Raw genomic sequence first — 26,495 nt, forward strand, 5'->3', positions numbered from 1 at the left:
ACGCCGTTCGGACTCGGCTATAAAAAGGAGGTCCCTTGTCATTGAAAAATTATTTATTGTAAAATTATTTATGTTTTTATTCGACTTTCTATCTTTTGTTAAAGTTTTTGAATTTCTTGGAACATTTCAAACTTTAATACACGCAGAGAAGGAATATGATCACCTCAAACATGTTTTAAGAGCATAATGTTATTTTTGGGTGGTGACCATGTAACATGGTTTTCGAAACCATGTTATTTTATCGGAAATCATGTATTTGATTACGACAAGCAGGTTATATTTGACGAGAAAATAACATTTTAGTGACAAACATGTTACATGGTCACCATACAAAAATAACATTTTGCTCTTGAAACATGTTTGAGGTGATCATATTCCTTCTCTGCGTGTACCAAAAACATTTTATGTTACAAAATTGTTATTTTTGCAATAAAAAAGTAATATTTTATCCAAAAGCTCAGTCCATTTCGTTTATATAAAGCACTGTTCGTTTCTGACTGTTTCATTGTAAAAATTTAATATAGTAACCCAGCAAAAAATTTGGAAGTTCTTCCAAAGGAACAACTTTAAAAGCACTTCCAGAAGATGCACTCCCAATGATGTTCTTTATTTTAGCTACCCAGGAAGTTCTTTTGATTCAATTTTTTATAACAAAGTTTTTTTTCATACTTTTAATGGGTAATTTTAACTTTTTTTGTCTCAAATAGGTCGAAACAGTTTCAGAATTCATAAAATGATACCAATCTGCATTACTTCACACCTAAAGAAGTAAAGCAAATTCAGTGCAACGTCTGTTGAAGTGGAGGACTTTTGTCCTATGACAAGCCCATGTTAAATTCATCGCTTCTGCGTCAATTTTGCACCACTTCCGGATCCAAAAAGAACATTTTCATTACTTTTTTGCTGGGAATATATAAATAAAAAAATTTGGTGTTCGATCGGAGCAGGGATTGAACCCAGGACCCTTTGCATACAAAGCGAATATGCTAACCATTGCTCCACGTGGTCAACAAATGTATGTTTCTGTTCAATAATGTTTTGTTTGCATCGGCTGGTGGGCGCTGGAAACTTAGAACGATAATTGTCTATTGATGACAATAACATCTACGTAGCCCAGTGGATAGTGTGTTGGCTTACAAACTGTATGGTCCAGGCGAAAGGTAAAATTTAACAAATAAATAAATAAAATTGAATAATTTCTTCAGCATTGTTTGTATTACAGAAACAGGTCCTCAGAACTAAAAACTTCGTGGAAGTGAGAAAGATGTGAGCGAGTATGCAAAAAGGTAGAAATAATTTTTTTGAGCACAATCTTCTTTGGGAGAAAATTCTAATATTTTTGGGCTCAAAATGCTTCCAAACATATAATATGTTCACATAAAACAAACATAATAATGTTTCGGCAATATCCAATAATATATGTGCTTGGAACATATGTTAGAAAAGCAATTTTTTTGAGGGTGTAGTTATCAAGAAAGGGAAGCTAATCGGATGAAAATTGCGACATCTATGCCCACAATGAAAATAAGATTTACGTGATATTAAAGATTACACTACCTAAATGTTAGGATGCCTAATTTACAAATTTCCTTAAAATAATGAAGTTTTAATTAAAATACAGTTTGTAATTCTTGGTTCAAATTTTTTATTAAATTTAGGATAAAAAGTTTGGAAATCGTCCTTAAAATAACTGAAATATTGAATCTTTAGGTTTGAGATAAAGCCGCTTCAAATATAAGCTAAGATATTTTTGGAGGATTTAGCATCTTTGGTTTAAAGTTTTTTGTTTTTTTTTTTTATTTTATAAATAAATAAATTTGAATGAAACCGCATCTTTGGCTCGGAATCAATACCAAAATCGTTAAGGGAAGGTCAAAATCTTTGGACTCACTTTGTGCATTTTGAGTTCAGAGGACAAATTGGGAGATCGCAAAGTTGTTCGAAATCGCTTTTTGGACATAATTCTGCAACTTTTGAATGGAAAAAGATACCAACATAATTTTGAGGGTTCCTAGTGTATCCACAGGCTGACCTGTAGGTGTTAAAAGTTGGTAACCTCGGGTGAAATCGGTAATTATGAACCAATTACGATGATTTTTTTCTTTGCTGGATAATATATGTAAATAGGCGAATATCTGCTATAGTTCGCGAGATATGGGCTCCACAATTTAGTTTTTGTTTTGCAAAATTTTAACAAAGGGATGACATTATTTTGGACCATTTTTGGGCGTATCCTGTTCTCCTTTCTTCACTGCATTCATTTCAAAATTATACGCTTTTTAGAAGATAAAACTGTGTACGTATGTGCTTCAGATTAAGAGTTTTTAAATTTGGCATTTAAAAATAAAAAAAAAAAACAGTAAGGAAAGTCTAAAGTCGGGCGGGGCCGACTATATTATACGATCTGGACAGAATTTGATAGACTTCTACAAATCTATAGACTCAAAATTTAAGTTGGCTAATGCACTAGGGTGGAACACAATTTTAGTATAGCACGCATAGTTACAATGCTAATTCTACTACCTGTACAAAATTTCAACTAAATCGGAGTTGAAAATTGGCCTCTGTGGTCATATGAGTGTAAATCGGACGAAAGCTATATATGGGAGATATATCTAAATCTGAACCGATTTAAACCAATTTTGGCACGCATAGTTACAATGGTAATTCTACTCTCTGTGCAAAATTTCAACTAAATCGGAGTTAAAAATTGGCCTCTGTGGTCATATGAGTGTAAATCGGGCGAAAGCTATATATGGGAGATATATCCAAATATGAACCGATTTCAACCAAATTTGGCACGCATAGTTACAATGCTAATTCTACTCCCTATGCAAAATTTCAACTAAATCGGAGCAAAAAATTGGCCTCTGTGGGCAAATGAGTGTAAATCGGGCGAAAGCTATATATGGGAGCTATATCTAAATGTGAACCGATTTGGCTGATATTTTGCAAGTTTTTCGAGACCCATAAAATATTCGGATGTACGGAATTTGAGGAATATCGGTTGATATACATGCCAATTATGATCAGATCGGTGAAAAATATATATGGCAGCTATATCTAAATCTGAACCGATTTTTTCCAAAATCAATAGGGATCGATTGAGCCGAAACAGGACCCTATACCAAATTTTAGGACAATCGGACTAAAACTGCGAGCTGTACTTTGCACACAAAAATACATCAACAGACAGACAGACAGACGGACATCGCTAAATCGACTCAGAATTTAATTCTAAGCCGATCCGTATACTAAAAGGTTGGTCTATGATTACTCCTTCTTGGCGTTACATACAAATGCACAAACTTATTATACCCTGTACCACAGTAGTGGTGAAGGGTATAAAAATACCGATTTTAGACCAGTTTTTTTCGGAATAGACACTTATCAGCCATGTTCTTATTTTCGAGTCTATTCCGAATCCGTAAAAATAATAAAAATCCACTCTAATTATTTTCGGTACAAATTTCCTGTTCTTAAATTAGAGTGGTTTTGACTTTCGTTTTCGAGTCAGTGGTTTTGACTTTCATTTTCGAGTCAAAAATGCCGTCTGGATTTTTATTATCTGTTTTGGTGTTAAAGAAACGCAGCAGTTTTGTGTTTTCCCCAGCGAAATGAGAAATTGTTAATAGTTTTATTGCATCATATTTATTTGCTTACATTTTACAAACTTTGTTTCCCGCGTCATTGGCTGTAAATGTTTTTTTTTGTCATGTTTTTACCATTCGGAGTTACCAAATTATATTTTTTCTGGTTGCAATGGTTTTTACATACAGTCAGCAGTGCACACGAAACACTAGGGCAACTCTAACTCTAAAAAGAGACATATTTGTTTTTAACAATTTCTTGTATGTAATATTATCCGACAACATATTTAATGTAAGAAATAGCCAGAAAACATATTCGACTTTATAATACACGCTTTTTAATGCTATTTTGGATGAGAATTTTATAATATATTGTCATTGTAATTGGTTATCTATCATCAAAATAAATTCATAATTACGGTTTTTATAGCTAAAACAAAATCTCCTACATCCAAGGTGGCCAACTTTTAATGCCTACAGGTCTGACCGTGGACCCAATAGGGACCCACAAACTTGAAAGCCTAGAAGAAAACACGTCAGCTTTCACACAAAGAAAAAGACATTATGTTTGGAACCAAATTGTGTTTTTGTCTTCAACCACGTAATTAATTGATCCAATTAATTTTTAATTGAAATTTATTCAATCACAGAAATGATAGTATCAATCACGAACGATCCAATTGAAACTTTAATTGGCACTATTAATGATTGATTTATTTTCATTTAAAAAATTTGTTGAACCAATTAAATTTTTGATTGAAATTTGTTTACAATTAAAAAATTAAAATTTTAATTGGAAAACTTTTGGTGATATTTTTTTGTGTGTATGCATGTGGAGATGGATAGATATCTAATTTCGAACTTGACTTACTTGCAAGCAAAACAAATATCTGTGCCAAATTTCAGGTCGATGGATTCATTATTGAATGCTGTAGCGCGATTACAATAGAAGAGAATAGAAGGAAGGACATCGTTAGATCATTTTAGAATTTCACCCTGATCAAGAATATACAATCACAAACGGAATGACAAAGTTATTATATTGCCCATCCTAAGGCGATTGGTATAAAAATATATGTTGCTCAGTGTAGATTATAACAGAATGTGGGTAAGCTTCGCTCACTCAAAGGATGTTAAGCAATTTCAGTATGAAACTGCAAAGCGCATGCCCATACAAAGTCATTTTCATTATTGTGAACTTTCATTGAGAATACAGCGGTGTGCTATGGCCAGAGCTTTGCAAAACAAACAAACTGAGAAGGAAATTCCGATAAGAGTGCTAAAGCAAAAAAGCTCCAAGTGATGAGAATGCTCTGTGTTATGACCATGTATTGGTCCTCTGAATGGAAACTTTCAAACACTTGTCGAATTTTCCAAGCAACACACGTCGTTCCCACAGAAAGAAAACTTACTCAACAAAATTTCCATTCCGTAACACAGTTTGCTTTTCTTGGTATTTCTCTGCTGAATATTTTTTATTTGTTTTTTTGTTTTGAGTTGTGTATTCTAGTGCTGTCATTGCTGCTGGCCATTGTTTGCCGTTTTCTTGTTTGTTGGCCATTTTTGTTTAGTGTGCGTACGAATCCGAGTGGCAAGAGAGGCTGTCTGTGTGCGGTGTGATTGGGCAACTTCGAAATCAGCAACAACAGAAAAATTCTTGTATACGGGTTTCAACGGTCACAACGAACTGCACGCAGTGAAGCAAACGCGGAAATCGAAAAAAGTGAAAACGAGTGAAAAATAAAACAAAAATCTGTGAAAAAGAAAAACCCCAAATATATCCTAACCAAAATAACACAAATCTGTAACACGGAAACGACCACTATCGCTTTGAAAATCTCTGAAATAGGAATTTTTATTCACGACGAAGCTGTCGTAACGGGTGAGTAGGTCAAAATATGCATCAGAAATCATGCAAAATGGACTTGCCTTTGTTTACACACAATGTGACTTTGATGCAATTTCTCATTGACGAATTCGAAAATTCTTGCCCAAAGTGTGTGTATGTGTTTTGCCAAGATCAAAGGGAATGTTGGTGGAGGAAGAAATGAAAATTTCAGGCCTGTTCGGATATATCCATGAATCATCGATCCATCGATTCATCTTTAGGTTACACACTTTTCATGCTCTGATTGATGCTTTCTACAATTTTATAGTGTGCAAAATCACAATCGAAGAGATGATTCTGAAATGGTGAAATTGACAATCTTTGAGATTTTCAGAAGGAAGCAAGGAGCAATGTGTCTGCAGTCGTATAATCCTAATTTAATGTAGGTATCACAGGAATAAAGAGAACTTGAGAAAAATGTTACACTTTCAGATGGATGGATGCCTACGAGAGTAAAGGCTTTGCTAACATCATAATCATCCATTGTCAATGTGTTTGTGTATGTGCGCGACAGAGCGTATGTGTCAGTGAGTCAGTGTGTGGAAAATAAGTGTGTCAGTAGATACAAAACATTGGTGATTAAAGCACTGCGACGATGAAGACAAAACAATAATAAAGGTAAAACAATGAGAAGAATAAATTGAGAAAACCAAACAAATATCATATTCATAACAGGATGATATGAAGTGGATAATGCGCAAGTTAAAAATACTCCTTTATTTATTCCAGAACTAAAGATGCCCTTTTTTAAATGTGTCCAACCGAAACGTCAATGACACAACAATGTCTAGAAATGCCATGTCTTATTAGTCAGCTGACATTCAGATTGCAAATTTATCAAATTGGCAGATATCCATTTTGATTTTGATAATGTTTACGTTTTGAAATACTTTGTTTGAACCACCTACAACTAGGGTTTTCTTTTTCCCGGACTTTTTCCAAAGCGGGAATTTTTTTTCGAATTTCCCGGGATCCCGGTCAAAGGGAAACCTGCTTTGATGTGGCATACATTTAGACATTTGAATAAATTAGAAGTCGCCTAAAGCTATTGTTATAGGGCGCTACCTGGACAACTAACAATATATATTGTGTTGATTTCTTACATCAGCCATAAATCATACTAAAATGCGAAATATTTTGTAATACAATTTTTTTTTTTATAATGGTTAAGACAGTCTCTTTGGGTATAGTTTTCGGAAGCACACTATTAGTATAGAGGGATTTTTTGATCATTAAAGAACTGCTTGGAAATGAAAGAAACTTATTTCGATTTCACCATCGTAAAACGGGGTCATTATATTCACATACTCGGTCAATATTCCCAAAAGGGAAACACTATCGCCTAATACTTCATTCACATTACACTTCCAAAATCCACTTTAACTAGATTTTAACTGTCATTTGCCTTATAAATAAGGGATTTAAAACCAATTTTTAATAGATTTCGAGCCTAATGTGTATGAGGTATAAGCTTGAAATTAAAATAACTATCTTAATAAAAGTTAGAATTTTCATATCTCATTAAAACATCCATGCAATAATTATGAAATTTTGAAATTATGCAATTGCAAACGTGGTTTTCATAAGGTACGGGGCATTTTACCTTTTTAAAGGTTTGCTCAGTCTACCAGTCTATCGGAATGCTGGTTTGCAGATAAATGACAATCATAAATTAGGAAGAGCAACCTTCTTTTTAACAATTGGGAGCCCGTTGGGCTACAATCTACGGCTATGTATGTCCCATAAGTCAACTACTACTACTTGGTACCATAGTCCTTCACATTATATTTCCAAAAACCACTTTAGATTTCAACTATCATTTGCCATACAAAACCCTCTATTATATATAACAGGTTGGCTGATAAGTCCCCGGTCTAACAAAGAAAAACACTTTTTTTGTGTCAAAATTCGTTTTTATTATTCAACATAGTTCCCATCAAGAGCGATTCAACGATTATAACGACCTTCCAATTTTTTGATACCATTTTGGTAGTACTCCTTCGGTTTTGCCTCAAAATAGGCCTCTGTTTCGGCGATCACCTCTTTTCATTGCAGCCAATTTTTTCCCCTGCGAGCATCATTTTGAGGTCTGAGAACAAGAAAATGTCGCTGGGGGCCATATCTGGAGAATACGGTGGGCGGGGAAGCAATTCGAAGCCCAATTCATGACTTTTTGCCATCGTTCGCATTGACTTGTGGCACGGTGCGTTGTCTTGGTGGAACAACACTTTTTTCTTCTTCATATGGAGCCGTTTTGCCGCGATGTCGACCTTCAAACGCTCCAATAACGCCATATAATAGTCACTGTTGATCGTTTTTCCTTCTCAAGATAATCGATACAAATTATTCCATACTCATCCCAAAAAACAGAGGCTATTACTTTGCCAGCGGACTTTTGAGTCTTTCCACGCTTCGGAGACGGTTCACCGGTCGCTGTCCACTCAGCCGACTGTCGATTGGACTCAGTAGTGTAGCGATGGAGCCATGTTTCATCCATTGTCACACATTGACGGAAGAACTCGGGTGTATTACGAGTTAACAGCTGCAAACACCGCTCAGAATCATCAATACGTTGTTGTTTTTGGTCAAATGTGAGCTCGCGCGGCACCCATTTTGCACAGAGCTTCCGCATATCCAAATATTTATGAATGATATGACCAACACGTTCCTTCGATATCTTTAAGACCTCTGCTATCTCGATCAACTTCATTCTACGGTCATTCAAAATCATTTTGTGGATTTTTTTGATGTTTTCGTCGGTAACCACCTCTTTCGGGCGTCCACTTCGTTCACCGTCCTCCGTGGTCATTTCACCACGTTTCAATTTTGCATACCAATCAATTATTGTTGATTTCTCTGGGACAGAGTCCGGAAACTCATCAAGTTTTTGCTTCCACCGTATTTTTCCCCTTCCGACTTACATCAATGACAACTACTTGTGCCAAGTTTCAAGTCGATAGCTTGTTTCCTTCGGAAGTTAGCGTGATTTCAATAGACGGACGGACATGCTTAGATCGACTCTGAATTTCACCACGACCCAGAATATATATACTTTATGGGGTCTGAAAGTAATACAAACGGAATGACAAAGTTAATCCTATGGTGGATGGTATAAAAACTTACTTCACATTTTTGGAGTGTGGGAGCAACTTTTAGGAAGTGCCTTTAGAACAACTTCCAAATTTTTTGCTGGGTTGTGACAAATGCCCAATTGAGTTTCTTCTGCACTCGTCGTTATTGACCTCTTTGAGGTAATTAAGTGAGCATGGATAAATATATCACATGGGGTTATTTTGGATAGGAAACTTAATTGTAAGCTTAATATTGAAGAATCTTTGCGTCAAAATTTTTTCCATTAAATTCAGGACACAAATTTTGCAAATTTGCGTCCCTCCGGTAAAGTCGCATGTCTTTGAACTTAGGCTAATTTTCCTTAAAGTAAGGAAACACATTTTTGATTTAAAGAAATTGTCCTTAAATTAACTGAAAGATTGAAGCTTTAGATTTAAGATAAAAACGCTTCAAATATAGGCTAGGACTTATTTTGAGGATTTAGCGTTTGTGCTTTAACGTGTTTTTGAAATTAAGAATTTTTTTTTTTAATTTGAAGTATCCGTTATAATTTGGATTTTTAAACTGGAATTTGTTTGTACGTCAGTACCTTTATTAAAAACCGCGAAAAGAGAATGAAATTTTGATAAATGAGATCTATATCCTAATTTTAATTTTATTGATCCTAGATTTAAAGCCAGATATGTCGCTAAAAAATTTCTTTATTTTAAAGAAGCCGCATCTTTGATTCGGAATCAATACCAAAATCCTTAAGGGAAGGTCAAAATCTTTGGATCCAAGTAAACTTTTTTTGAGTGTAGTCTTAGTTAAAGTTCAGCGAATGGCATGCTTGTGTATCTCAGGCACATTCAGTAAGACAGGAACAGATTCTCTTAATGTCATGATGCATCTATTGCCTTTAGACATTTTGGCCAAACACTCAGCAGCAACAACGAGCTATCGCTGTGGTCGGAAAACAGGTACGGTCACAGTTTGGTCCTTAAAACAATGCCAGATGTGCCAAACGTAGTGAATTACACTCTGGTGAAACCACTTTGCGACAATATGTTTAAAACTATAATTCCCAACAGTGAGACCCGGTAATAAACGCTATATAGACTTCTACACTGATGGCTGCAAATTGAATGGACAAGTGGCTTTCGGAGTATATTCTAAAGACCTGGAACATTGAATAACGAAAAGATTACCTAATCACTGTAATGTTTTTCAGGCTGAAATGTTAGCAATAAGAGAGGTGGCGAATTGTCTGAGAAGTAATGTTCCAACAAATGTTGGCATCAGACAGTCAACCTGTAATAAAATTCTTGGTCTCTGTGTTCCTTAACTCGAAAACGGCCATCGACTGCCGAAATATTCACCTAATATGGGTGGCTGGCCACAGGAACATACCAGCGAAGCGGATAAGTTAGCAAGGCTAGGAACTACCTTACATATTAAAGGAGAACTAGAATCTGTTGGAATGCCTCTGGCTACCTGCAAGCTCTTACTGCGTGAGAAGGCTTTTACGATGGCGAATGTTCGATGGAAGAATTGCAAGGGTTGTATGACATCAAGCAAATAGGGTCCCATTTAAATTTAAACCAGTGTTCGAAATGGCTCCGAAACTCCGACTCAGCACATTTTTAATAAAGGGCTGTTCTGTTTGTCAGCTCTTACTCTGGGAGCCCTTTAGTTAATGTGGTATCACAATGGACTATTATTGCGGCGACATTTTCACCTGCAACCATGTTGACTCAGTGAACATGGTTCTAAGAAAAATAAAATTGACCTCATCTAAAATGTTATTATATTGATAAAAAGAATTTTGTTTGAATCAAAAGACAATGGTCACGATCTAAAATGTTATGGTATTCTTTAAAAATGTTTTTCTTCCAGTTAAAAGAACATGGTCACAACCTTAAATGTTTTGATCATTATGAAAAAGCTTTTTTCGTCGTCGAAAAAAGGACGCCACTTGAGAAAAGAAAATACAAAATTAACTTTATTTATTTTTTCTATAAACTAATTCCTTGTTTATTTGTATTTATAATGTCGTGCAAGCACATATCACATATTTTACAGACTCTATTTTGGTGCAATTTCAACAATAAGTAATCATTCCATATTTACGCCATGCAAACGTAGACATCATGTAACTGCAAATAAAAATAAATGATGCTATACAGAAAATTCAGAACAAAACAGCTACATTTTTATACCCTCCACCATAGGATGGGGGTATATTAACTTTGTCATTCCGTTTGTAACACATCGAAATATTGCTCTAAGACCCCATAAAGTATATATATTCTGGGTCGTGGTGAAATTCTGAGTCGATCTGAGCATGTCCGTCCGTCCGTCCGTCTGTTGAAATCACGCTAACTTCCGAACGAAACAAGCTATCGACTTGAAACTTGGCACAAGTAGTTGTTATTGATGTAGGTCGGATGGTATTGCAAATGGGCCATATCGGTCCACTTTTACGTATAGCCTCCATATAAACGGATCCCCAAATTTGGCTTGCGATTGCTCTAAGAGAAGCAAATTTCATCCGATCCGGCTGAAATTTGGTACATGGTGTTAGTATATGGTCTCTAACAACCATGCAAAAATTGGTCCATATCGGTCCACTTTTACGTATAGCCCCCATATAAACGGACTCCCAAATTTGGCTTTCGATTGCTCTCAGAGAAGCAAATTTCATCCGATCCGGCTGAAATTTGGTATATGGTGTTAGTATATGGTCTCTAACAACCATGCAAAAATTGGTCCACATCGGTCCATAATTATATATAGCCCCCATATGAACCGATCCCCAGATTTGGCTTGCGGAGCCTCTAAGAGAAGCACATTTCACCCGATCCGGCTGAAATTTGGTACATGGTGTTGGTATATGTTCTCTAATGACCATGCAAAAATTGGCCCATAATTATATATAGCCCCCATATAAACCGATCCCCAAATTTGACCTCCGGAGCCTCTTAGAGGAGCAAAAGTCATCCGATCCGATTGAAATTTGGTCCGTGGTGTTAGTATATTGTCTCTAACAACCATGCCAAAATTGGTCCATATCGTTCCATAATTATATATAGCCCCCATATAAGCCGATCCCCAGATTTGACTTCCGGAGCCTCTTAGAGGAGCAAAATTCATCCGATCCGGTTGAAATTTGGAACGTGGTGTTAGAATGTGGTCTTCAACAAACACGCAAGAATTGGTCCATATCGGTCCATAATTATATATAGCCCCCATATAAATCGATCCCCTGATTTGCCCTCCGGAGCCTCTTGGAGGAGCAAAATTCATCCGATCCGGTTGAAATTTGGAACGTGGTGTTAGAATGTGGTCTCCAACAAACACGCAAGAATTGGTCCATATCGGTCCATAATTATATATAGCCCCCATATAAACCGTTCCCCAGGTTTGATCTCCGGAGTCTCTTAGAGGAGCAAAATTCATCCGATCCGGTTGAAATTTGCAACGTGGTGTTAGTATAAGGCCTCTAATAACCATGCCAAAATTGGTCCATAGCGGTCTAAAGTTATATATAGGCGATCCCCAATCACACAAAAATTGGTCCTTATCGGTTCATAATCATGGTTGCCGCTCGAGCCAAAAATAATCTACCAAAATTTTATTTTTATAGAAAACATTGTCGAAATGTTATTTCTATAGAAAATTTTGTCAAAATTTTATTTCTATAGAAAATGTTGTCAATATATTATTTCTATAGAAAATTTTGTCAGAATTTTATTTCTATAGAAAATTTTATCCAAATTTTATTTCTATAGAAATTTTTTTCCAAATTGTACTTCTATAGAAAATGTTGTCAAAAATTTATTTTGTCAAAATTTTATTTCTATAGAAACTTTAAACTTAATTATATACGTATTTAATCGGCCTTTTTCAGTTTAATATATACCACGTATGGACTATGTGGTATATATTACGGTGTTAGGAAGTTTTAAGATACCTTGCCATCGGCAATTGTTACCGCAACCGAAGTAATTCGATTGTGGATGACAGTCTTCAGTAGAAGTTTCTACGCAATCCATGGTGGAGGGTACATAAGCTTCGGCCTGGCCGAACTTACGGCCGTATATACTTGTTTCAATTACACTTCCCTTCTTTTATGCTCACATAAAACCACGTGCCACGTATGAATAAATAAATTAACACAAAACACAGTAATTCCGTATCTTCCGTCCATTCCAAGCAACTATCAACACACGACTGACAGGCAAAATGAAAATCGTATGTACCTGCTCAATGTTTCTATAAAATTCTTTTCGCGTCACGAAAATATGTACCTCAATTTTATGACCATGTTAGGTTAGGTTATGTGGCAGCCCGATGTATCAGGCTCACTTAGACTATTCAGTCCATTGTGATACCACAGTGGTGAACTTCTCTCTTATCACTGAGTGCTGCCCGATTCCATGTTAAGCTCAATGACAAGGGACCTCCTTTTTATAGCCGAGTCCGAACGGCGTACCACATTCCAGTGAAACCACTTAGAGAAGCTTTGAAACCCTCAGAAATGTCACCAGCATTACTGAGGTGGGATAATCCACCGCTGAAAAACTTTTTGGTGTTCGGTCGTAGCAGGAATCGAACCCACGACCTTGTGTATGTAAGGCGGGCATGCTAACCATTGCACCACGGTGGCTCCATGCAATGGTACTAGACATATCTATACGTAACCTATAAAAATACTTTTTCCTTGCAAAAAAGTCGAAAAATCGAATGGTCAGGTACATGCTTTTCCCGACCATGTGTCTCAATGGTCTCAAATTCTATCATTTAAATGATAGAACATGTTTACGGCATTTGAGAACCATTTAAATGCTTATTGCCAGCATACATTTTTCTGGGCTAGAAAATTATGTATTTTCACAATACATGGTTTTCTCGACAATTACATGCTCTATATAAGCATTAAATGGATGCCGCAACCATGTCCAAACATGTTTTTTCTGTGCGTGTAGTTTTTGATAAAGGTTGAATTACACACCATGTGTCAATCCGTGCGTTGATGGAAGGGTTGATTTTTTTCTGTTTGCGGCAGACTATTCGAGCTTTTGATTTCAAAGAGAAATTTCAACTCTTCAATCATCGGACGCATTGTACGCATTGAACGCATGGTATGTAATTCTACCTTAATTGATAATATGCTGGCATTTAACAACAATGTGTTAAAATTTGATTCCCAAACATCTATTTTTTACACCAAACATATAAAAAACATCGTTTTCTGTCAATCTATTTGAAATTTCAACACTGTAACTTCATGATTAATAGATTTATAAAGATTACAACAGATATTTTAAGAATTTCAGTTCAATCAAGAATTTATATGGAACCCCTTACTTTGGACATAATAAAAATAAAAAAAAAAACAAGGTATGTCTCTGCTAATTACAATTTTTCTTTTTTGAAAGCTCATAAAGGAAATTTCGTTGAAAAGAAAACCTTTGCTAATGTTGGGTAAGTTTGTATTACACACACACACACACACACATATACGTATATGAATTCCCAGTCACAACAAATATTCCACTATAAATAAAACTCTTGTTAGCGGTTTAGAAATTTTATTCCCATTGTTGTTGTTGCCCATCATGCTCCAACTTTTATGGCCGAACAGGCAGACTCTAACTTTCAGCACAATTCAATTTCATACCCATATACATTCCCTCTCACACCTATAAATGTATTGTGCACTTATATGTGTATGCGTAAGATACGGGAGAGTCGGGTAGGTTTTATTCAATTGAAAAAGAAGTTGGGGTTGAAACAGCTGTTCACAAAAGGAAATTCCCCACAAGAGTGGGACTAGGTTGAAGTATAAAGACGCATTTTAGGGTAAATCGAGTGTTTTTTTTCTCGAGAAAGCTAAATGAGTAATTTTGTAACACATTTTTTACATTTCACCACACTGTTAGAAAAGTATGTTTTTCATATGTTCCGATGTAAACTAAATGTATTTCGGGCAGAATTTTTATAAAATTTAGAATAAAATGTTTGTGACACATATGTTAATATGTTAGAATATATTGTGTTTTGGGCCATCAATGCTTCACAAACATAATATGTGTAAATGTAAACATGCAGTCAGCAACAAAAAGTTGTACACCAATCAATTTGAAATAAATTCTGAAACGACACAAAAATATGAAGTAAATATACAGTGCACTCGCGGTAACGTGAATACCGCATAACGTGAACACGCCTTTTCTTACACTAACTACTCCGTAACGCTGAAAACCATGAAATTTGACGTTAAAGGCAGATTACGAAAGTTGTTTATGATCTAGTTTAGATTTTTTTCGCGAATTTTAATTATTAATTTAAATTGCTTTATAACTACATACCTACTGATATTTTTCCGATATTTTTTTTTTAATTTTTTCATGAAATTAAATTAAGTTTTTAATTTTATTAATAACAAAAATAAAAGACTGCTAGAACGAGTAAAACTCCCGAATATGGCTATGTTTTGTTATGAAATTCGCTGAAATTCGTAAACATTTTCGCTAACGTGAATTCTCTTGGTTTTAATTAGTTTAAGTTATCGCGAGTGCACTGTATATGCATTACACCTTAAATTAAAACATTCGAAACCTCATATATCTTGAGGGAAATGTACACAAAATAGATTATTTAAATATTCTGAATGATAATTTGGCCGAATCTGCGCAAAAATGGATTTGTGTCTGTCCCATATAATCTCCCCAAGCATTCGTCTCATATGGTTAAGGAATACTTGCTATATAACACCACAACAGTATTACCTCACCCTTCGCAGAGCCCTGACATGAATCCAGTTGAACACTTGCGGACATATATGAAAAAAGCTGAAGAAGTTTAAAATTTTTAGCAAAGGAACTCTCAAAACGTCCTTATGGATATATTGAGCTCAATTCCCGCAGATTTGACGAAAACCCTTACCCACTCAATGCCGAAGAGACTCTAGCCAGTACAAAACATTAAGGGCTACCATAAGAAATATGATTTTTTTTTATATTGAGTGTTTAAAGCAATAATTTATATTGATTTGTAGTGTACAATTTTTTTTTTTGGCTACGTGAAATAAACTCTTTTTTGTTTTTGTTATTTATTTCCCTAAACAGAAATAAATCGAAATTAAATTTCTTTCTATTTTGTATACACGCTCACAAAAAATCGCTTCTGTAACATATACTCCCAAACATATTTTGCTTCAAGCATATACATTTTTGGGTATTGCCCAAACATTTATATGTTTGATCTCTTCCAATATATAATATGTTTGAAAGCATATTGGTCTAAACAATATATGTTTGGGTAGTCTAAGTTCCAAACATTTTGTATTTTTGCATCCAAATTCAATAATGTTGTCTTCCAAAGAACAATATGTTATTATGTGACCATATAATATGTTTGGAAGCATTTTGCACCCAAAAATATTATATGCTTAAAAAAACATTCTCCCAAACAATATTGTGCTCAAAATTTTATTTATTTATTTATATATTTACAATCATAATGAATTATGAAAATAAACAGGTAATATAGGTGCTAACCAAAGACTATAGAAAAAGAAGACATGAATTGGGCTTTGATAGTGTTAGTGCTAAGAACCAGAGATTAGCCCCATACTTGTAGGAAAAGCGCTTCGAACTTACTGGTTTGATACAGACAATTTTTATTTTGCTATTTTCTCAAAAGTTCCTGCCAATTTCTGTGTCGTTTGCACTAAATTATTAACTAAATGTTTCATGAAGTGTTTTCGTTCTTTTAAAAGTTAAAAAAAATTGCTAAAATAAGAGAATTAGGTTTTGTTACGAATGCAAAATGAAAAGAGAAACCGAAAAAAAGTTGCAACTTCTCAACGAACATGTATGGGGCTAATCTCTGGTTCTTGAGAAAAAAGAATAACAACATGCCCAATTCATGTCTTCTTCTTTAATTGTCTTTGGTGCTAACAACATAGGTTTTCGACCTGAATGCTCAAAATTTTGTTTCTGCCCAATTGTATATTCCCCGACATCTTTCTCACTTCCACGAGATTTTTTAGTTCTTAGCACCTTTTTCTGTAATACAAACATTGTAGAAGAAATTAATCAATTTTATGATTTTTTTTATTTTAATTTTACCTTTTGCCGGACGGGGACTCGAACAGCGGACCACACAGTTTGTAAGGATCAAAGAAGTAGCTGATCAATTGCCCAAGGAAAAATAAAATGTTAATTTTGTAATAACAAGCAACAACCACCAACTTAATTCAATATCGCTCCCTGTTAAATAGCGCTCCAAGCTACTAAACACATATATGTTAATAGGCTATTTCTAAATTAATATATGTTTGCATTCAAGCATATTATATTTACAAACATTTGATGTCCCAAACATAATATGTTCTAACATATTAACATATATGTCCCAAACATGTTATGCTAGTTTATGAACATTATATGCTTGCACTCAAAAATATTGTGTTCCAAACATATAATGTTTATAGCCAAACATATGAAAAACAGTCTTTTTCAACCGTGTATATATTATTAAGGTATAATACATATACAAATATTTACTTCATATTTTTCGTGTCGTTTAACAATTTATTTCAATTTGAAGAGCGAAATTCATCCGATTCGGTTGAAATTTGGTACGTGGTGGTAGTATATGATATTTAACAACCACACCCTAAAAAAAAATCGCTTCTTTAACATATGTTCCAAACATATTTTGCAGGAAGCACATATATTATTGCATACTGCCGAAGCATTAATATGTTTGTTTTATGTGAACATATTATATGTTTGGAAGGATTTTGAGCCAAAAATATTATATGCTTGGAAGAATTTTTCCCAAACACGATTGTGCTCATTCCCTAACATACTCGTAATTTTCACTTCCACGAAATTTTTTAGTTATTGGAACCTTTCTCTGTAATACAAATAATGTTGAAGAAATTATTCACTTTTATAAATTTTTTAAATTTTACCTTTCGCCTGCACGGAGAATCGAACCGAGGACCATACAGTTTGTAAGCCAACACACTATCCACTGGGCTACGTAGCTGTTATAGTCACCAGTAGATAATTATCGTTTTAAGTTACATTTATATAGCATAGTTTGCAGCGCCCACGAGCCCATGCAAACATAACATTATTTAACAGAAACATACATTTGTTTGCCACGTGGAGCAGTGGTTAGCATGTCTGCCTTGCATGCAAAGGGTCGTGGGTTCAATCCCTGCTCCGACCGAACATTTTTTTTTTTAATTTACACATTTATATTTATACTATATTAATTTTTTTTAAATGAAACTTCGAAATGTGTGTTATTAAAGATTTATAGTCAGTAACAGTGCTTGATATAAACGAAATTGACTGATTTTTGGATAAAATATTATTTTTTATTTCAAAAATAACAATCTTGTAATAAAAAACTGTTTTTGTACAAAACTTTAAAATTTGGAAGGAATTCAAAAACTAACAAAAGAAGAACGTGGAGTCGAGTATAAACATACATACATAATTTTATAAAAATAAATTTATTTAGGAGTGAACAGTTTTTTACTAGCATTTAACACCATCGCTCTAAAATTCCTTTTATTTTTCTTTAATAATTCATTTTAAAGAAAATAAACTTTTTAAATTGTTTTAGCTGTAAAACTCGAACTTAATGCCCGCTTTTATATTTGATGGTGTCCGTCAACTCCTCGTGGACTACTTTTTAATAAAGAGGAACTAAAGTTTGTTTTTTTACATTTTACTGTGTAATTTTTCACTATTTCCTCCTTATTTCATTTTACTGTCCCAACTCTAAAAAGAGTATAGGGCCCTTTCGTTATTTTTATGAAGACCCCTGATTTCTTTTAACGAACCAAGAAAAAAATTGTGCCCATAATGCCAAAATGATAAACAAAACACATGTCCACACATACATAAAATGCTGCTCTCAAGGCGAAAACATAAGCTGTTTGTTTTTCAAATGTCTATTCTCTTGGTTCAGAATGTATATTCTCTTTGTTCAAATTAAATAATATTTAGACTTAAACATATCAAATTTTTGGCCTTATCATAAAACAGTTTTCCGAAACAACATACAAGCGGTTTCACAGAAATTGTTCTCTTTTGACTCTTTTGCTGTGTTATATTGATATCTTTCGTCAACTCTCCCGGTTTCCATCTCTATTTCTCTCTATACTCTCTCTGTCGCTTTGAATAAAATATCACAACATATGTATGTTTAGTCGAAATTTGTAAATTTATATATGTTTGTATTCACACATATGATTTTTATGAAACATTGATGCCCCAAACATAATATATTCTAACATATTAACATAGATGTCCCAAACATTTAGTGTTAGTTTAGGAACATTACATGTTCGCACTTAAATATATTGTGGTTTAAAATCGTGCCCGAAACACATTTTGTTTATATCGGAACATATGAAAAACATATTTTTCTAACAGTGCATGCAAAAAGTGGTCCATATCAGTCCATAATCATATATAGCCCCCATATAAACCGATCCTGAGATTTGGTTTTGGAGCCACTTGGAGGAGCAAATTTCATCGGAGTCAGTTGAAATTTGGTACATTGTGCTGTTGTTGTTGTTGTAACAGTTTATTGTGATCTCATCCATTTCATGTTATACGCTTGGTACATCAGCTTGTTGGCAGATCAAGGAACTCTGCGACTAAGGTGGGGTGTGTCCAAAGTGATCTGGTGGTAAGTCGGGTTGGTTTGGCTGGGCAAGAGAAAAGATGACGCGTGTCGTGTGACCCTTGGTTGCAAATTGGACAAACGTCAGCTACGCTGCTATCAATCACCGATAAGTAGGAATTGAGGCGGCTGCACTTGCCTGATCTTAATTGGGCCAAAACTACCCTAGTCTGCCATGGGAGGTCTCTTTCCACCGGTGCTATGGGCGGTGGTCGGACTCCAAGAACAGGATTAACCTTGTAGCTTCTCACCGCTTCAGCTACAGTATCCTCATGAATCCTGTTCAAACCTGCCTGGTACGCTGCTTGATCTAGAGGCTCTCTTTTATAGCGCTGGATCTCGCGCTCTAGATTATGTATATCAACCCTTACGTTCCTGGGTGGTGGTTGTGTATCCATAAGATGGTGGTTTGGATGATTACTGCGATAGCAACCAAGGAGATACTGCTTTGACAACATGTAGTTGTGTCTTCGCACAGGGATGATCTTTGTCTCCACATAAAGGTGATCCAGGGGTGTGCTGCGGAGACACCCAGTCGCAGTTCTAAGAGCAGCGTTCTGGCAGGTTTGTATGTTATTCCACTGCGTATCACTGGTCTGCGGTGTCCACACTGGCGCTGCATAGTTTACCACTGACCGGCCAATTGCCTTATAAGTAGTTAGCAAGGTTTCTTTGTCCGCACCCCAAGTACTGCCGGCAAGTGACTTGAGGACCTTGTTTCTACCACGGAGCTTATTACAAATTGCAGTGGCATGGGCAGATGACCTAAAAAGGCTGTCGAATGTGACCCCAAGAATCTTGGGGTAATTTGTGGTCGGAATTACTACTCCATCGACTCTGATATTCAACTGCCTGCGCACTTCTGCCGTCCATGTAGTAAATAGTGTGGCTGAGGATTTGGTGGGGGATATCCTCAAGTTTCTCGCAGTGAAATAACTGGTGAGATTAGCTATGTAGACGTTCAACCGATCGCAAATGTCATCAACATTGGGCCCAGATGCAAAGATTGTACAGTCATCCGCATATGATACAATCTCGACGCCGTCAGGAGGGGGTGGAATCGAGGACATGTAGAGGTTAAACAGTGCCGGAGATATCACCCCACCTTGGGTGGGGTGATATCTGTCCCTGAATTCCACGTAAGACTGGCGTCCACACATATAATTCAGCACCCAACGCTTCGCTCCTGTCGGTAGGGACGTATTCTCGATGTCCTCAAATAATGTGGCATGGTTGACCGTATCGAATGCTTTCGATAGGTCAAGCGCCACGAGGACCGTCCTATGACACGGTCTGGGCTGGTTAAGTCCCTTATTAATATGTGTCGAAATGGCATGTAAGGCTGTTGTCGTACTATGTACCTTACGGAATCCATGTTGATGGTGGGCAGCTGGAAAATTCTCCACAAGGCTGGGGAGGAGTAATGCCTCAAGTATCTTGGCTACTGGCGAAAGAAGGGATATCGGTCTGTACGATTCACCTTTGCTCGAATCGTTGCCCGGTTTCAGTAGTGGAATCACCCTTCCCATTTTCCAGACATCGGGTATAATGTGTGATTCCAAAGACAAATTGAGGAGTCTGGTCAGGTACTCAACTCCCAGTAATCCCAGATGCTTCAGCATTAGCATTGAAATTCCGTCAGGGCCCAGCGCCTTAGATGGTTTCGCGCTGTTGATGACATTGGTAACTTCGGCTGCAGTAAATTGTGGTGTGTCATCGGCTCGGAGACCACGTACACGACGCGTGGCTCTCCTTTTCGCTCTATCACTCTCGGGATGCTCGACAAACTGTCGGTTGAAGTATTTGGCGCACCTTTTCGGATCAGTCACAGTCACGTCGCCAAATGTGACTGAAATCCCATCATCCCTTGTGGATGATACTAGCCATATACTAGCACAATGTGTAGGTACATTGTGCTAGTATATGGCCGTTAACAACCATGTCTAACTAGGTCCATATCGGTCAATAGTTATATATAGCCCTCAGATAAATCGATCCCCAATCACACAAAAATTGGTCCATATCAAGTTCATAATTGTATATAGCCCACATAAAAGAACACATTTGTTAATAATAAACCGACAGAAGTAACGAAAGATATTAACATAACGCAGCGAGAGTATCAAATGAGAGCAAATGGTGATTGCCATGAAACTGCTTGCCTGTTTTTTGGGGAAAATTGTATGAGTGCATTCGTTTCAGCTATGCGCTTAGCAAACTGGAGACTTCCCAAAAAATTTGATGTGCATAAGTCAAAATATTATTATACCCTTCACCACTACTGTGGTACAGGGTATAATAAGTTTGTGCATTTGTATGTAACGCCAAGAAGGAGTAATCATAGACCAACCTTTTAGTATACGGATCGGCTTAGAATTAAATTCTGAGTCGATTTAGCGATGTCCGTCTGTCTGTCTGTCTGTCTGTTGATGTATTTTTGTGTGCAAAGTACAGCTCGCAGTTTTAGTCCGATTGTCCTAAAATTTGGTATAGGGTCCTGTTTCGGCTCAAAGATGATCCCTATTGATTTTGGTTCAGATTTAGATATAGCTGCCATATATATTTTTCACCGATCTGGTCATAATTGGCGTGTATATCAACCGATCTTCCTCAAATTCCGTACATCCGAATATTTTATGAGTCTCGAAAAACTTGCAAAATATCAGATTTAGATATAGCTCCCATATATAGCTTTCGCCCGATTTACACTCATTTGCCCACAGAGGCCAATTTTTTGCTCCGATTTAGTTGAAATTTTGCATAGGGAGTAGAATTAGCGTTGTAACTATGCGTGCCAAATTTGCTTGAAATCGGTTCAGATTTGGATATAGCTCCCATATATATGTTTTTCTGATTTCGACAAAAATGGTCAAAATACCAACATTTTCCTTGTAAAATCGCCACTGCTTAGTCGAAAAGTTGTAAAAATGACTCTAATTTTCCTAAACTTCTAATACATATATATCGAGCGATAAATCATAAATAAACTTTTTCGAAGTTTCCTTAAAATTGCTTCAGATTTAAACGTTTCTATAGATTTCGTAGAAGTCTATCAAATTCTTCCAGATCGAGTGATATTTAAATGTATGTATTTGGGACAAACCTATATATATAGCCCCCAACACATTTGACGGATGTGATATGGTATCGAAAATTTAGATCTACAAAGTGGTGCATGGTATAACATAGTCGGCCCCGCCCGACTTTAGACTTTCCTTACTGGTTTAATTTGAATATTAAACTTTGTATTCGGAGAAAAGAGAATAGACATTTTGAAAAAACAATGAACATGTTGTTTTGTCTTGAGAGCAGCATTTTAAGTATGTGTTGGTATATGTTTTCATACCCACCACCATAGAATGATGACGGGGGTATAATAAAAAAAGAAACGGGGGAAAATTATGCATAAATAAAGCATAAAGATTTACTAAATTCGCACTTTGTTAATTTTACTACAAATGCGCCTAACTTGATCTTCGTATGGCACTAAAGATATTTTTTCAATTTTGAACTCCATTTTTTTCCTTCAAACTGCAAAATTCTCTTTAACAAGTGGAAAAACTTATTTATGCCTAATAAATTTTCTTTAGTTTGTTGAAAAACATTTACTTATTTTTGTCAAAGATTATAGATTTGAGGAAGATGGGAGATTGGCTTGCGTCATACCAAATGTTGCATTTACCAGATTAGTTTAGTACATGTTTGTAATCTTTTACTGGTTTTAAGTTTTTATTTTTTATATGAAAAATGTAATTTTCTTAATGAAACAATGTGAAGTTTTAGGCAACAAAAAAATTACATTTTCCCCTTTATGGAAATTTAATTCGTGCTCTTTATTTCTTTTTTTTTTGCATTTTAATGCTATGTCAATACTTGTCGTATACGCGTTTGGTTCGAGTATTAAACTAATGTGATAAATGGTTTGATGTGCTCAGTAGCCAATCTCCCATCTCCCATCTTCCTCTTCTATAATCTTTGATTTTTGTGATATCGGCTTGGTGTCAGCGTTTGTAATACTGTTTAGTTAAAATTTTCGAAAAATAATCAAAATTTTCTAAAATTAACCAACATTTTTCTTCCTGGTGGGTTCACTATTTTTTTTTTTCAGTGTAGTGTAACATGTTTGAGATATACATGTTTGTTGATATGTTAGAATATTTTATGTTTGGGACTTTTTAAAATACAACATTTGTGGATAGAAACATATATTAACATGGAAATAGCTTATACTTAGAAACGTCCGAGAGCGAGAGAGAATAGAGGAGAAAGCTAAAGACTGAGATAGATAACAAAAGACGTGTAAAGATATTTGTAACTGCAAGTTTATTGACAACGAATAAAGGTGAAGGTTGCTGAGTAAATGTTCATAATGGCTTATTGGAAAAACAATGGAATGGAAATTGGAAAAACAAAGTTGGCACTGTTTAGTTTGTTTAAATTTTGATACACTGTTAGTAAAATAGGTTTCTCAATTTCAAACACAATATATTTAATTGCAAACATGTAATGTTCCTAAACTAACACTAAATGTTTGGAACACATATGTTAATATGTTAGAATATATTATATAAAAAATTTCGTGGAAATGTAAATTAAGCTTGTATGGCATCAATAATTAAGAAAACTTGTAATATTTGCGCTCAAGTCAATCAAAAATGGAAGAAACACAAATAGCAGGTACGTCATGTGTATCCATTGGATGCTTGCGGGAAATGAAATTGCACCGTGCAAACAATTTTTTGTTTGATCACATTCTGCAAATATATTTGCTTCAAGCTGAATATGTTTGGGAGTACATGTTACAGAGGCGATTTTGCTTTGAGGCAGGCCGATTTAGTTTCAGGCTAACTTAGACTATTCAGTCCATTGTGTTAAATGTTATTTGATTTTTTTTGTGGAAAATTGTATCGCTGTTTTTCGAGCCTATATGAAGTTTTGTCAAATGCAAATAACTAATATGTTGATTTATGTTGATTCGAAGTTTGTCTATTCCAGAAATATATGATAGATAGATATGATAGAAATACACTGACTATACGTACGAAAAAGACTGTTTTTGGAACTTAAAATTTTAAAACATTATTTTTAAGTTCAAACATATAATGTTCATAGGTAGGTCCATACATGTTTGTAATTTTTTTATTTGTTTTTCCTTTTTATTTTTTAAATGAAAAACTTAATTTTCTTAATGAAACAATGTTAAATTTTAGGCAACAACAAAACAATTACATTTTCCCGTTTATGAAAATTTATTTCCCGCACTTATTTTCTTTTTATTTGCATTTTAATGCTATGTCAATTCTTGTCGTATACGAGTTTGGTTCGATAAACGAAAAGTATGGGCCCAGCACCGTAAATGGTTTGATGTGCTCAGCAGCCAATCTCCCATCTTCCTAAGTGTATTGTTTTTGAGTATAACATTCAAACAAAAACATATTTTTATTTGTTACTGTTTGTTTATTGAATTTTGCTGCATGTAAAAAATGGATGTAACCAATTGGCGCCTTAACAATATATATGTATGCCTAGGTTAGGTTAGGTTATGTATCAGGCTCACTTAGACTATTCAGTCCATTGTGATACCACATTGGTGAACTTCTCTCTTATCACTGAGTGCTGCCCGATTCCATGTAAAGCTCAATTACAAGGGACCTCCTTTTTATAGCCGAGTCCGAACGGCGTTCCACATTACAGTGAAACCACTTAGAGAAGCTTTGAAACCCTCAGAAATGTCACCAGCATTACTGAGGTGGGATATTCCACCGCTGAAAAACTTTTTGGTGTTCGGTCGAAGCAGGAATCGAACCCACGACCTGGTGTATGCAAGGCGGGCATGCTAACCATTGCACCACGGCGGCTCCCAAATATAATATGTTTGAACAATGAAAACAATATTTTGTTTGGACAAATTCTGAAGATATATATGCTTGAAGTAGAATGTGTTTGGGAGTATATGGTACAGATGCGATTTTTTGAGGGTGTAGACCAAATGATGCGTCTTCAAAAATTACCCGTATGATAAAAAATGCGAAATTCGCGTATCTCAATTTATGTTAGTGCATTAATTCCCTTTAAATCGAAATGTTCATTTGATTTGTACACCCTCAAGAAAAAAAAAAAAAAATACCCTGTGTAATATATACTCCCAATCATATTTTCTTCAAGCTTATATATTTTCAAAATTGTTTCAAACAGAAAATGTTTCATACTACGCAAACATACTTATGCATATATATGTTTAAGGTCCTAAATAGTCGATTCCAGTTTCTAAATATTTATTTTTTTTAAGAAATATAATTGCGGTAGAATAAATGTAAAAACATTTTTGCCAGACGCATACCAAAATGAATGCGAGAATATTTGTCCACCAAAAAGATGTGCCTCTCAAGTAGAGCACCATATTAATCTTTTTTCTCTATTCTCTATATCATATGTTTCTAAATATATATATATGCGTATACGAAATTTCTAAATTAATATATGTTTGCGTACAAAGAAATCTGTTAAGAAAATGTGATGTCCCAAACATAATATATTCTAGCATATTAACATTTGAATTTACATCGAAACATATGAAAAATATTTGGTCTTTTTCGTCCGTATATGAAATCTGGTATTATCAAAGCGTAGTCATTTTTGTTTTGCATAGAACGATTTCCATATTTTAGAACTCACGCTTCAGCTTCTAAACATTTGAATTTGGTGCTTTCAGCACCAAATTTAGTGCTTTTTGATTTCTAAAAAGCACCAAATTGCCTTTTTGGTGCCTTTTCAAAAAAAGCACCAACTTGGTGCTTTCTGGCATTTTCATTTAGTGCTTTTTTATTTTGAACAGTATTAAGTTTAATTGATACAAAAATTTTGATTAGACTTTCAAGAGCCGAAGAAACTCAAATTTATTGCCAAATATAGAATTTGATTGTTATGAAGTTGGTATTGATTATTATACCCTCCATCATAGGATGGGGGTATATTAACTTTGTCATTCCGTTTGTAACACATCGAAATATTGCTCTAAGACCCCATAAAGTATATATATTCCGGGTCGTGGTGAAATTCTGAGTCGATCTAAGCATGTCCGTCCGTCCGTCCGTCCGTCTGTTGAAATCACGCTAACTTCCGAACGAAACAAGCTATCGACTTGAAACTTGGCGCAAGTAGTTGTTATCGATGTAGGTCGGATGGTATTGAAAATGGGCCATGTCGGTCCACTTTTACATATAGCCCCCATATAACGGGACCCT

The 26,495-nt window shown here is 35.2% G+C and overlaps 1 protein-coding gene across 2 annotated transcripts in view; it reads left to right on the top strand.

Annotated features, from left to right (window-relative positions):
- The first annotated feature begins 4,982 nt into the window (after positions 1-4,982).
- The window catches only part of axed (BTB/POZ domain-containing protein axundead), a 121,038-nt gene continuing 99,525 nt past the window's right edge, over positions 4,983-26,495 (top strand). The window contains exons 1-3 of one of the 2 annotated variants that reach the window (XM_075305657.1): positions 4,983-5,472; positions 5,747-5,860; positions 5,911-6,096. The gene's annotated coding sequence lies outside the window, so the exon portion shown is untranslated. The remainder of the gene's footprint in view (positions 5,473-5,746; positions 5,861-5,910; positions 6,097-26,495) is intronic. The other variant, XM_075305655.1, reaches the window with a different exon arrangement.

The sequence above is a fragment of the Haematobia irritans genome, chromosome 4, assembly GCF_050003625.1.
Source record: "Haematobia irritans isolate KBUSLIRL chromosome 4, ASM5000362v1, whole genome shotgun sequence".
NCBI classification, from domain to species: domain Eukaryota; kingdom Metazoa; phylum Arthropoda; class Insecta; order Diptera; family Muscidae; genus Haematobia; species Haematobia irritans.